Source organism: Urocitellus parryii, chromosome 6 (assembly GCF_045843805.1).
Source record: "Urocitellus parryii isolate mUroPar1 chromosome 6, mUroPar1.hap1, whole genome shotgun sequence".
NCBI classification, from domain to species: domain Eukaryota; kingdom Metazoa; phylum Chordata; class Mammalia; order Rodentia; family Sciuridae; genus Urocitellus; species Urocitellus parryii.
The window spans coordinates 106,960,269-106,973,161 of record NC_135536.1 but is presented as its reverse complement, the minus strand read 5'-3'; positions in this window follow the sequence as shown (position 1 = coordinate 106,973,161).

Below are 12,893 nucleotides of genomic sequence, written 5' to 3'. Positions count from 1 at the left end.
TTTGTTTACACTGCATTTTCCCCAGCAATGCCTGGCATGTAAAGGACACTCAACATAAATTAGACACACTGGGTTTAGAATCTCAGTTCTTTCAAAAGCTGTTTGAATATACTTGAAAAAATATTTTAATATTTATTAATGCTTTTAGAACTTCTTTGGTGCAGAGATGTGCTCTTTCCTCTAAATGAGTGAAGCTAAGGAGAGGATTGGTGATTCCCCAGCACAGTGTTAAGAAGAACTGGTCTGGAGAAAGCTTGTGATTTTTGAACTTTTGACCCAAGAGTCTAAAGTGTCAGTCTTCTGTCATGAGAAGGACATTTCTGGAACTCATCTCCCAGACCTAGCCTTTTCATGTTGGACAGGAGATCTGTAACCCATAGCAACTCCTAGCCACTGTGGATAGAACTCTATGTAGAAGGAGCCGTGCACCTGGAGTCGACACACAGCTGATTCAATATTTGAGCAACTCATTTTATAATGTGACTCCACTAAGTGCTTACCTATTGCACCAAAGCCATTGGCAATTAAATGGCTCAGGAATAGCCTCAGAATGCGAAGGCACATCCTTCATAGCTTAAAATAGAAAAATCAGTAACACTCTCCAGAAGGTCACAAATAGAAATGTGGGGACATATGCCATTTGTAATGACTCAGTCAAAAATAAGTCCTTGTCAGTGGGACTCCCTAGAGGCTACCCAAATGTTTCCATGTGATTAGCGGTTGTAAAGCATGGTTTAAAATGTATGTTCTGGTGATAAAACCTGATGAAGGTAGCTAAGGTTGGGGTTCACATTTATGTTAAGCTCCTGGAGAGCAATCATTTCCTTTTGAGTTGTGTGTGGCTGTCTGACTTCCTCTGACGTCAATGAATTAGGCAGACTTCCTTCTAAACACATTTAAAAAAAAAGAGAGAGAGAAAGAATCTGATGAGTTGGAATTTTCCACTCATATGGAGCATGTTGAATTATAACCAGAATTTTTTTCTTTATTTTATTTATTTTTCTGTGGTGCAGAGTATAGAACCCAGGGCCTTGCACATGCTAGGCACACCTTCTACCACTGAGCCACAAGCCCAGCCCCACCCCACCCCAACATTCTTTTCAAAGTAAAATGGAATGGAATGACATAGTGTTGATAATATCAGTGTCCAGCATATATTAAGGGCAAGGGGTATTCTTAGAAACTTTTGCTTTAGTTTCCTGTACAAAATGTATTGTGATGTAAATGTATTACTTATTGTGGATCATGGTAGGAAGGAGAAGGAGAAGGAGGGGGAGGGGGAGGGGAAGGAAGAGAAAGCAAGCCACTGGGTTTGAGGACACTTGTGTTTTTAAGATAGTTTTGCTGTATGTTTGTCTTCATCTATTGCCACAAATGTTTTGGTGAAGCATGAATACTACCATGGCTCACAATGATAATAAACATACTTAATATTTGTTGGGTACCTACATCATCTCTGACAATGTAGAAGGTGCTTCACATAACTTGCTTTGAAGGTGGCTTTAGTTTTTAACTTTTTTTCTTCAGTGCTGGGATTGAACCCAGTGGTGCTCTACCACTGAGCTACATCCCCAGCCTTCTCCCACTTTTTTATTTTTAATTTTAAGACAATGTCTTAATTGTCTAGGCTGGCCTGGAACTTTTGATCCTCCTGCCTTAGTCTCCAGAGTAGCTGGGATTATAGATGTTTGCCGCCTGAGGTGGCTTTAATATCCTTATTTTATCATTGAGGTATCTGAAGTTTAAAACTGTTGGCTGGTATGTCCATTATCACATCACTAACAAACAACTCATTCTGTATTTTCCTTATGTACAGATGTAGAAAGAGTAATTATGCTCAGCATTTTAATGAAATAATAATTTAGATGCTTTTAAAAATCTGTTGATTTGGGCTTGGATGGGATTTGAGCCCATCGAACTTCAATGTTTGAGAATTTGTCCTGCATACATGAAGACCTGGTTCTTTTAGGAGAATGCTGGAAAAGATAGAGGCAAAAGAATAGATGTGTAACTGTCTTCCTAGAAACTGACTCAAATAATTGAAGGAAGATAAAATCAGGAGACAGCCTGCATTGGCTCTGGAATCATGGAACGGTATTCTTTATATTGTAGGCATGGAGGAATTTCTGTCAGGTACAATCACCAAAGACCAAGTCACAGCTCTGCTCTCTGAGAAAGTAGCTCTATATCATGGAAAATCCTAGTAGAATCCTGCTCCATGGCTCATCCCTTCCTTGACTGAGAGAGTTGATAAACACCTACCTCAAGCCCTAATCTCCTGTCCTCTACCTCCTTCCCAAACTCCTTTCCCCAGTGGTTACCAGCACACGCAGGGCAGGTACATCTATTTGGATTTGCTTGTCTTCCTTGTCCTCTTCCTCTTTTATTGGGAAGGAAAATTGTAGAGGATAGAGGTGGGGGCATAGAAGAGAAGCAAACCCTGCAGATTGTTTCCCAGGTCCCCTGGTCAGCTACCTGATCCCAATGGGAGGCACTGGTGGAAGAAGATTGGCAAGTCAAAGGAAGAGGCCAGAGCATTTCCTCCCTTCCCTCTGCAACAGCTGGATTTCCTCTGTGGCTCCAGGTCTTCATAAGACAGGCCCACCATATTTCCAGTTTCTGTTTGTCTAGGAGGCAACATGACTATCTGCTGTTGCTAATCTCTGAACTACCTCATCATAGCCTATTGGTTCCTTGCTTTCTCAACGCATGAGTAAATTGTTCTCTTGGTTTTAAAAAGTCATTTTTCTTTCCTAATTGGATCCAGAGCAATACTGTGGTATCAGTGGGGCACCAACCTAAGGCGATCATCGGAATCCCAGTCAGGCTCAGCTACAGCACCTTCCTATATGTTTACCCAAAGGCAAATACCTATGACAGAATGAGCAGGTAGACAGTAAGTAAGTGCTAACATTCAGGTATGATGGAGAGAGTGAAGGCTCTGGACCTCTAGGGATCTGTTTCTACAGGCTACACCGTGCCTGTGCTCCAGGTCCAGCTCTGGGCAGTGAATTCCTATCTCTCCCTGGAGTGCAGTTAGAAGTACCTTATCAAAAATGGAAAAGGAAAACATGCTCTGCTGCCACCAAACCCCACGGATTCAACAATTCCTGTCAAATGGAATCTTGCCTTGTGACTCAGAGGGACTAGGATCTGGAGTAGCTAGGAACTTCCAGCCAAAGCATATTCTTCACCTGCTTTTTGGCTATTTCTTTTGATTTCATAACAAACTAAACATATCCTGAAATAAAATTCATAGATGATAACACCTATCTGCACATATAACTTTTTAAAAAATCAATATAATATTATAATTTAACTATAATATAATAGATAAATAAAATGAGGGCAATAATGATAGAATTTCATGGGGCATGGTGGTGCATGCCTGTAAGCCCAGCTACTCCAGAGGCTAAGGGAGGAGAATCACAAGTCAGCCTGGGCAACTTATTGAGACCCTGTCTCAAAATAAGAAATAGAAAAGGGTTCGGGATATAATTCAGTGGTGGAGTGCTCCTAGGTTCAATACCCAGTACCCCCCGCACGCACACACACAGAGTCAAACTTCTTCCAATATGTAAATAGTAAGGTACAGTTTCCCTGGAAGACATAATGAACTGGTTAGATGGTTGTAACTGTGCACAAAAAAATGAGTTGGGTTTTAAGTAAAGACAGTAGTTTAGATGTCACAAAATATAAAAGAAAGTGAAAGAGTAGTGGTAGTTGGGGTGCATAATGGCCGACCAGAGTTATTTGTCTATGATAAGAGAAAGCAGGAAGTGACCTTAATTGAAGTAGGGATAAGACACCAAGATAAACTACATACTGACATAGTGGAGAAAATGAGGAAGCATGACATATCCTCATTAATGAGCTGGGACTTATTTACATGTCTATTATTGCCTTTGTTATGACATGGAGTGAGGATTGACAAAGTCTCATGGAAAATACAAATCCTATCTTGCAGTCCTGTCACATGTCAAGTTTTACTCTTCCATCAGTAGTGCTTAAAAAGTCTTTGAGGACTGTATATATTGTGTGTTCTCCCTCACCTACTGAAGTATATATATATATATATATATATTTACTTCCAGAGAATTAAAGATTTTTCTGGAAAACAGGAATCATTTGGGAAGCAATGGAGTAGACATTGAGTGTGATTATTAGGATAAGAAGCAAAAATAGGCAACCCTAAAATAAATGCGTAGAATAGTTTCAATACTAGGTTCCTTATCATTGTTTTAAAAATTAGAAAAATGATAACAGTTTAAATATAAAAAACTTTTATTAATGATATGTAATGAGATTCTTGCATTTTAATGTACATTCTTATTTTAATATTTGGATATAAATAAATATGTCCAATAATTTGGTAAATCTGCTATCTGGAGTTGAAAATCTCCATTATATTTTTACATGAGACAACAAGTACAGATCAATGCAGGTGTGTGCAACCCAACGCACATGGCATGATTCTCTACCATGGTGAACAATTCTTGATACATTTCCAAACAAAACAAATACAAACTTCTCCTAATTCACATGACTATTATATTTTTGTAAAATCAGCATATATGTTAAAATAACGCAAAAATGTTGTATGTAAAATTTAGTTATATGTATACAAAGTTTTTCCATCATGTGATTACCTGTTGGAGCATTCGAAAGTCATGCCTGACTTGAGAAAATTCTTTGTTGTGTGGAACTGTACTGCCCATTACAGGTTGTTTAGCATCTCTAGTCTACCCAGTAAATGTGCAAAGAGTTCTTATAATTATTATGCTCAACAAAAACTCTCCCTCAAATTAGCAATATGCCTCCTGAGATATTCTATTAGTTCTTTGAGAACCACAGCTTTAAACACAAATTTATCTAATCTGTTGCCCAGCTGCACCATACAGAGCCCCTCTCCCCTCCACTCTCTCATGCTGGGTGCAACCCCAGTAGCTGAGCTGATGGCTGTTGCCCTGCACTTTGCAGATATTGTTTGTTGTGGCAACGTGACCCACTGCTGTGGTTCTGCATGTCATTAGCAGCCCACTCTTTCACCCACTCCCTCTCTCTGGCAGTAAACAGCATGAAGTCCACACACAAGACTATGAGCTAGGGGGAGTAAAGAGCAGAGATGATGCAACCCCCTGACTCCTAAACCTTGTACCCCAAGTGTAGCCAGCATAACAACTTATTCAAGGGGATTCCTTTTGCTGACTTATCCCTGTCCCAGTAATTTCAACTCATCAAGTTGAGTGCCTCTCATCAATTCCATATCCAGGTATTAACCAGGCCACTGCTAGCCCATATGGTAGTAAACACTGGACATGTGTGTAGAAAAATGCTGTCATTCACTGATATTGAAGTCTAGGGACCTGGACTGTCTTAAATGTGAATATTCCTCATCTCACCTCTTCTCTTCCAGGGCACAATCTGTTGAACCAGAGAGGCAGCCCTGATCTTGTCTGTCTATATAATTCAGGCCACTGCTGTATCCTTATCATTGCTGACTCTAATTATTTTAACTGTGAATTAAATTAATAACCAGCCATTGATGAACTGCTTCCTGTAAGGCTCTATGCTCAGCACTGAGGGAAATAGAAAAAGGATCAAGAAGAGGTTTCTTCAGAAACTTGTCATTTAACGTGTGAAAAGAAAGTGTGCTATATATTATCCTGGCTGCTGCTTTCAGATTAGTGACTTGAGGTGAGATAATTTGCTCAGTCTTGTTGCAGCTGGTTTTACAAAAGGGCTTCCACTAGTGTTCTATCAGTATCACAGTAACTAGGAGAAAGGAGGATTCAAAGAAAGATGTAGGCAACTTAGGTAAAAAAAAAAAAAAAAAAGTTGGGGGGTGGGTGGTGCTAATCACCCTTCTACATAACAAACAGCTTTGCAGTCTGGCTCTTGCTGGGATATTGTATCCTCTGGCCTTTAGGGGACTCTATTTTACCTTGGGGACAATTAGAAGTTACATCATTTTTAAAGAATGCTACTGAGCATTTTCTTCAAAGTGATTTCCTGGTTGATGGCCTTTCATTTTTCAGCTGACAATGCACACAGCATGTACCCTTCTCAGGGGGAGACTATGAACTTGTAATAAGAGAAAATTGATGGTTTTAATTAGTTCTTGGACAAAAATGCAATCATCATATTTTCCTCGAGGAGCTTTTCAGTACTGCTCTCATGATTATAGTACACTAATAAAGTCATCCCCAAAACAGAAAGATGAGCAAACAATACAAAAGTCATTAGGAAGATTGGTGTGGGATCCTTCACTGTACTAGTGAAGGCTCTCAGATGCAAGCAATCCAAACCAAATCTAGACATTTAAACAGAAAAGGAATTTATTAACAACATATTATTTTCTCATAGGATCTCTAGGAAGGCTAGAAGACCAAGCTTGGGAAATAAGGGAAACAAAAGAAGTCTATATAGCCAGAAGAACTGCCAAGAGCATCTACCATTTAACCAGCTCCATGAAGATGCTGATGTTGCTGCCATCAGCGCTAATATTGATTGGCACTGCTGCCCCTGCTGCCATGGAGATTGGGCATTTCTGTCAACCTAGCCCTGCTTTCATGAGGCCGTATCTGAGGACTTCTGGTTGGCCACACTATGGCGTGGGTGTCTCCCCTAGTGACAAGGAGGGCTGGGGAAATGGCTCTGCCTTTTCAGGTTCTGTGGTGAGAGCTAAGTTGTGAGTCTTACCAAACCTCAGACTTAAGGGAATTTTGAGACACAGGAAGACAGTTTAAATGAAAGGTGGTTAAAGATAGGCAAACATTCATTTCTTTCATGGAATGACTAAGGGGAACATTTAGGACATGGATATATTTTATCTTAGTAACTGACATCTCATTTTTTAAATCTTTATCACCTTTAAAAAAAAATGAAATGTATCCTATAATCCCAGCTACTCAGAAGGCTGAGGCAGGAGGATCACAAGTTCAAGGCCAGCCTGAGCAATTTTTGCCAGTGGTAGAGTGCTAGTATACATAAGACCCTGGATTTGATCCCCAATGCCTGTTTTAAAAAAAGAAAGAAAAAAAAAGAAAGAAAGAAAGAGAAAAATATCCCGGTAGCATTTTTGCTGTTTCTCCAAGAGCTTTTTGGAAGTTAATGTCTTTTTTTCTTTGCCTAAGAAGCCAAAGCACGACAATACTTGGAACACAATGCTTCTTACTGATAGTCTATATCTCTCACCACTTTATTCCCTGACTGAGAACTTTTAGTGATCCCCATTGCCCCTAACAGTGAGTGCCAGTTCCTCCCATCTCTTTTTGAGCTCCTATTCCTAACAGGCCACAGTCAATGGACATTTCACTGTCTGGTTATGACTCTTACATCGTTAAATCAGTCTTCAGACGCTGAAGAGCTGACTCCTTCATGGAACACTCCAGTAGCTTTCCTCTGCATATCCCCAAGGGAGACTGACACATAAGTGACCCTAAGTTAGTGTGGCCAATGTGTGGGCTTCAGCTTTCGAGCTGAGGAAGGTAGATGTGATCTGAATGTTTTAATAATGTGAATCACAACCATTGAATGGATTATCGTATTTTTAAATGAGTATGGTATTAACAATATTAGTCTTGAAATAAAATTGTGCTTGGATAAATACCAACTTTAGCTAGATTTTCTTTAACATCTGGCATAGCATTATGGCAACATTGCACAGATTTTGCTATGACTTTGTTTTCACATGACAGTAGAGGGGGAAATACCATAAGGGTCAAAGCATTTTTTCAATGTGTGTTTTTTTTTTTTTTTTTTGGTACCAGAGATTGAATACAGGGGCACTTAACTACTGAGCCACCTTCTCAGCCTTTTTATTTTTTATTTTGTAACAGGACCTCACTAAGTTGCTAAGGTTGGCTTTGAACTTGCAATTCTCTTGCCTCAGCCTCCTGAACTGCTGAGGTTACAGGCATGAGCCACCAGGCCCAGAAAGTTCTTTTACCAATGTCCTACAGATAATAAATCATCTAGTCAGTTGCATGGTATTCTAAGTCCTCCTTTCTTAATTCTTAGAAGCTGGGTGGCTATAAGATCAAACTATAGATCACTAATTAAAAAGTTATTATGTACATGGATCGTTGCATTACACTGTATAATTCAGATTTTTTATACTTTCTCCAAAGACTGTCCCTCTTTTCTTAATTATTCTTGGGATTTTGGAATAGAGTACAGCCACCTGGGTTATTGTCATAATGCTCGAAGAGATCACACATCAGTTTCACTGTTAAGTCCAGAGCTTTTATATGAAAGAGCTTTGATCTTTGCCAGTCTTTTGGGCAGAGGCCTCGGAAGTTTTTGTCACAATTAGTAAAGGTAAAGGCCTATTATGGTGGCTGATGCAATTCTTTGATATCTGACCTCTTTTTCAGCAAGAGGATGTGGTGGTCTTCATTAGGATTATATGTCTGTGGGATTGTTGCAAGGCCAAGAGGAAATATAGTTTTCAAAAACATTTATCGTCTATGATGTTTTCCAGACTCAAAGATGTGTTAAAGATATTTTAAATTTTCATTGTAAAATATAACATGCATAGAAAATAAGCAAGAGAATAAGCAGGAACAACTCAATGATTAATCACAACACAGCTATGTACCCATCACTCAGTCAAGAAACAAAATGTGTTTTCACAAAAACTTATATATGAAAGAGCTTTATTCAAAATAACCAAAAACTAGAAACAAAAATATCCTTTAATGAGTGAAAGAATAAGCAAGTTCTGGTATGTCCATGCCATGGAATATTACTCAACAATAAAGCAGAACTATTGATACATTGAACATTGAACAACTTAGATGGATCTCAAAGGTATTAGGGGAAGTGAAAGAAGACATGTATTTACATACTATATGATTTCATAAATGTGATGTTCTTGGAAAGACACAATTGTTGTGACAGAGAACAGATCAGTGAAGGTCATGGGTCAAGGGACACTAGACGGAGTGATTATCAAAGGCTAGAATGAAGAAGTTTTGGGGGTGCTAGAAGCCCCAAGTACTAGTTGTGGTACTGAACATACAAATATCCATATGTGCTAACATTCATAGAACTGTGTATTGAAAGAAAAAAGTAGTCAATTTTACTGTAAGATATTTTAAAATTAATTTCAAAATGGGAAATGGGTAATGATTAACACTCCAGAAGCCCTCCTGATCCCTGGTTCAGTGACTACCCCACTTCCTCTCCCTGAAGAAGTAACCATCTATTCATTGATATTTTAAATATTTTATATCCTGTTTTGGCTTCCCAATAAGCCTAACACCAATCTGATTGCTGTCAGGTATCTGGTAGTGTTTTAAGTCAAGGGACCACGGAACAAGTCATAAGGGCCCGTAGGATATAGGAACAGTGCTGACTTGTGCTCACTACCCACTCCAACACATCTCATTTAAATTGGTCAGTAAATAAATAAATAACACAGTGAAATCTCAAGAAATATTTATGAAATTAAAGAATAAAAATTTGAAAAAAGCACATAAGATATTTTTAAGTCATCTGCAAGTCATTATCAGTTCCATTACTGCTTTACCCCAAATCATCAAAAATAAGTCAAATTATTTGTAAATTTGCTATAATAATATTATATACCATAAAACAAGGGCAAGATTTAAAAAATCATGTTCTTTACAAATTTTATTTCTGACAACATGCATCACCAAATCTATAGCAGAAGGTTTCTGTCTTCCCAGATAAAAACAAAAGCTATTTAAAGAATTCTGTAGGACAAGAAAATTTAACAAGTTACCACAACTTAGAATAAACATCTAGGCAGCTGAAAAAAGTCAATTATAAAATGAACAATAACCTGATTCATGTTTTAAAATTTGTTTTATATTGGCAGATAATTGTTCATTTTATAACTTTCTTTTTGTTGTTTTCAGTTTTAAACTCCCACGTTGGTTTACATAGTGATTTTTCATCACAAAGAATGTCGTTTGGTTATTAATAAAGCAATGTACCCATGTGTGGCAAAGCAAGCTTATTTTAATGTACCAGGGTGGGTGTTAGAGGACCAACATCTGTTGTTTTTGTCTTGCCAACATCCCTGTCCTCTCCTCTGGGACAGTACCCCTCTTGCTTTGAGGAGCTACCCCTCCATGAAGTCTCCTTAAACTGCCAACAGAAGTGGCCCCCTGTGATTGACCCAGGGAGGTCACATGACTAAACCTGGCCAGTCAGAGGCTTCTCTGGGGATTGTGCTGCTCTGTCTTCTGGGATCATTAGGCTAGCTTGATATAAGTTATAGATGTTGGCAGCCAGGGCCTCCACTTGCTAAGAAACCCAATGATAGTAGTAGAGGAAATGAAGAGAGAGACAGGGAGAATCACAGACGTTTATTACTGAGGCCAAGCATCTTTTAAAGATCCAAGTTTCTGCCCTGCTTGACACACACTCTTGTGTACACCTATTGCCAGTGTGAAGGTGAGAACTATTCATACCCAGTCCCCCGTTGTCCACAATAATAACAATATAACAGCGAACGCTCACTGAACCTGGATGGTACAGTAAGTTACACCGAGCCCTTTAGCCCTGGTGTCATGTTTTGTTCTCCCAACTACTTCAGAATTTATATAGTTTCAATTACAAACCGCAGTTTATAGTTGAGGAAACTGAGTACGGAAAGGTTGAAAAATGTGTCCTAAGATCTCAAAGTCAGTAAGAGGTAGAGCCAGGGTTCAGACTGAAAAAGTGTGACCCCAGAGCTTCAGCCAGGTTTCTGAGCTTCCAGTGAGAGACAGAAACAGACACAGGGATCCACACCTGTTCCATGAAGCCCTCCTTCATCACACAGGCCATACTGACTTCCCTTTGGCTCAGATATTTTCTCTTGTGGCCATTTTACCAAGCAGTTAATGCAAGAGGCAGTACATTTTGTGGTTAAGATCTAGGTTCAGGGCTGGAGATGTGGCTCAGCGGTAGCGCGCTCGCCTGGCATGCGTGCGGCCCGGGTTCGATCCTCAGCACCACATACCAACAAAGATGTTGTGTCCGCCGAGAACTAAAAAATAAATATTAAAAAAATTCTCTCTCTCTCTTTCTCTCTCTCCCCTCTCTCACTCTCTCTAAAAAAAAAAAAAAAAAAAAAAAAAAAAAAAAGATCTAGGTTCATATTGTAACGTGATTTCCTACTAGCAGTGTGACGTCGGCCTTGGTTTCCTCATTTGGAAATGAGATTAAAAAATAGTACCTAACTTCTAATGTTGTTGTAATGTTAACTTCTAATGTTGTTGTAATGTCTTCTAATGTTAATACAGTTCACACATTTAGAGCAGGATCTGCTCCATGAGAAACTGCTGTGTAAGCATTAGCTGTTATTATCCTGATGTTCTCCAAAAGTTTTTGGGCACAGTACCTGCCTTTCCAGATAGAGTTTAAGCTCTGTCTGCCCTGGTTCTCTGGTTCCCCATGCATCTGATAAGAGGCTACTATAGTAGAGCACACAGTAGGTACTTGTGAGCTAAAGAGCCTTACTAAAAACACATAAAGCAATACAAAACAAAACAAAAAAAAAATACATGCTCTTTTAAAATTTTGCTTCTTACAACCTATATTCAAAATACCTGTGCCAGTGCAAACCTGCAATTAAACGTTCCTGCCCACAAAGACCAGAAATGCAGACCTGAAAATCAGGCACAAGCTCTGGGGAACTTCCCACGCCTGGCTCAGCATTTGGAAACCAGACACCTGACATTCTTCCTGGCAACCACTCAGGCTGGGGGAGGAGTTAGAAGGGGAGGCCCCATGGAGAAGAAATATGAGCTCTGGGAAAACAGTCATCTCTTTCAAAATATCACCAGCAGAATGAGGCACGTCACGTCCAACTGACATTTTCATTTTATTGAAGGGATGCAAACAAATGGTTGGGTGAGGGCTTAGATCTTTATTGAATCAGTGCTAATTGCCCTCCGGGCTTTACTTAGTGAAGCCACAAAGATCACCAGGCTGAAGCTACTACAATTGTCTTTGAGATGAACGTCATTTGTCAATCACTTGGTGACTCCATTAGTAGGTCATTTCCCTGTCTGCAAGAGGCTATGCTTAAGCACAGAGGGCTGGTTCCAAATTTTTGAAAGTAGGAAAGAATAAGGCATTAGAGGTCATAGGAGACCTCTGATGTCATAGAAGAGTGGGGAGCTGAAGCGCCAAACTTCTGTTCTTGCATTCCCGTGAAAGAAAATTTAAGTCAGGCACAAAAAGCCAACAAAAGAACTTTACTGTACGTGAAAAGAGGCAAAAAGAGAAAAAGAGAGAATGGGTTATCTCCGAGCAGAGAACAATGAAGGAAGCCTTGTTGCACTCTTCACCAATCAGATGTTTATCTCCTCCTTCAAGTTGGGGGGGGGGACATTTTTTGACCTTAGTTGGTCATTTTGGGAACTGTCTTGGTGGCCATCCTATTCAGGGGGCTTTATTTACAAATCAATTGGGTCAATGGCCCCACAAACTATCTTAGTGCACTCCTGTGCTACTAAAGAAATTTCTCTTGTGAAATTCATTAAGAAACCTGTGGCCATAAAGCCTAACTTTACAATGACATCAGTAGACCCTGCCAGGAGTTATCCCCATTGATCTTCCTTTCTTGACTTATTTCTTAATTGGCTCCCTTTGTTTCCATATGTTTATTCTCAGGGTGAGTATGCTTGTTGTTCTACAAGTTCCATGATTGTTCACTAAGGCAATTTTGAAGAAAACCTGTGACCCTGCCATGGTACCAATTCACATTTCACTGCTTACTACTAACTACTACCTAACAGGCAGAAGGGATTTAGAACCTTTACCTACCACCCGTAGCTGGGACACCCCAGAACCTCCTCTGGAAAATGGAATTGAAGCTTATTACTTTGCTGTGTGGTGAGAATGTGAGAGAATATATGGAAAGTGCCTAA